The sequence below is a fragment of the Moschus berezovskii genome, chromosome 16 (assembly GCF_049115385.1).
Source record: "Moschus berezovskii isolate FMDL1 chromosome 16, NW_MosBer_1.0, whole genome shotgun sequence".
Classification (NCBI taxonomy): domain Eukaryota; kingdom Metazoa; phylum Chordata; class Mammalia; order Artiodactyla; family Moschidae; genus Moschus; species Moschus berezovskii.
Genome location: NC_142475.1, coordinates 77,736,542 through 77,738,395, shown reverse-complemented (window position 1 = coordinate 77,738,395; position 1,854 = coordinate 77,736,542).

The following is a 1,854-nucleotide window of genomic DNA, read 5'->3' as shown; positions in this document are numbered from 1 at the left end:
CTGAAATAGAAGAGTCCACACACACCTCGTGGACGGTCTCCGGCGCCGCCACCCCCAACCCCAACACGCTCCCCTCAAATCTATGACAAGAGCAGGATCAGAAGCCGGGATGAGACACAGGTAACCGCCTGCAGGAGGGACTCATCTTGGAAAGGCACCACAATTCCTCTCTTGTAAATATAAGTAAATCGTTACTTTATAACTCCCAGGGAGAGTGTCATAATAAGTAGGGGGTGGGGGGACACCAAAATCGGAAGCTCCATCTCCATCCTATGCATCCTGTGCTCTCACCTAATTTCTCAATATCTTACTAAAAAAAAAAAAAAAGACTGTAGTTAGACTCCAAGAACAAGTGCAGATAATAACAAGGAACCCCCATCAGTTTCTCGACCTTCTTGCCACCTCTTCCTGTAATGAGGTGGCCAAGAGGCACCTAAGGATGAATAAAATGTACAGGTTAAACCTGTGCATATGTATTTTTTTTAACTCACACCTGGATTGCATTTCCCATACCCTATGTTTTTTGGTTTTTTTATGGAATTCATCAAATAGATTCATCTAGAGAGATAAATGTAGTCTGGAACAGGCATTATTTTTGTTTGGGTTTTCAATCGATATTTTAAGAAAATTCCTATTAGTTCACAAAACTTTTGCCCTAACAGAAAATCCTGCTTTGAGATCTTTGGAAAATATTTATTACTTTGCAACAAAGTTAGAGACGATTGCCAAGAAAACATCAAGGAATAAGGCCCTACAGGATTAATTTGTTCTCTCTGCTCCTATAGTTTCCTTACTTAGATAACCAGTTGCAATGCAATCATGCTTAATTTTCAAGTCCATATTTTTCTCTTACGGAAAAATAAGCTCTTAAAGGAAAAGTGCATAATCAGTTAAATGTATTTAAGATTATCAGTTGTTTCAAAACCATCTATTAAAAATAACACTTCTCTATTATTTCCTTAAGCAGATTAACTTTTTTTCTTGTCTGAATCTCAGAGACCCAGGAATTAGAACCACTTTTTGGGCACTGATGGGGCAGCCAATGTCACAGATCCTCAAGGAATTAAGTTGGCTTAAAACAAGTGTGCAGAAGTTCTTCGGATAAAAACTCAGAGAAACTGAAGGCCAAGTGCTTTCAAAAGCTGTTTCTTTGTTTTCATGAATGTCCTCAGTAAGCAGTCTTGACAGACTACTTGTCAAGCAATGCCACACTGCAAGCTTCAGGCCTTACCTCCCAGATCCCGGATGTAAGCCCTAGTTTCCATCATCCCTTCACAGTAAACAAAGCAAATCTGTTGTGGAGATTGATAAAAGTTGTCTATTTATGCAGGAGCGGCTGTGTTCACTGCTTTAGCAAACAACACAACACATAAATAAATACACAAATACAACAACTTGGGTTAGTGGTTAATAGCGCCAAGTCTGAGGGCAGACTTCTGGAGGTGAATTCCACTCCCCAGTGCTGTGCTAGTGGGCAAGGTCCTTAATGTCTCTGGGCCCCAGCTTCCTCTCCTGTAAGACAGAATGGGCTCTACCTCACAGGGTTATAAGGATAAACTTGTTGGCTGATGTTTGGTGTGCTGTATGTAAGTGTGACAGAAGGGTTTGTTTACAAACCTACAAAACAGGCCTCTCAAATTTAAACATAAGTTTAAATCTTAAGTTAAAAGTTTTCATTCCAGTCTTGAGAAACACTGAAGAACCCCACCCCTCCAGTACCTTAAACTGACCCTAAGGGTTACAGGCATTTTGTTCTTCAAAGATTGCTTTATTTCCTCCATTCGACAGGTGTTTAGATAAATATCGCTATCTTTACCACATTTAAGAAATCAAAACTAAATCTTGATTTTTTTC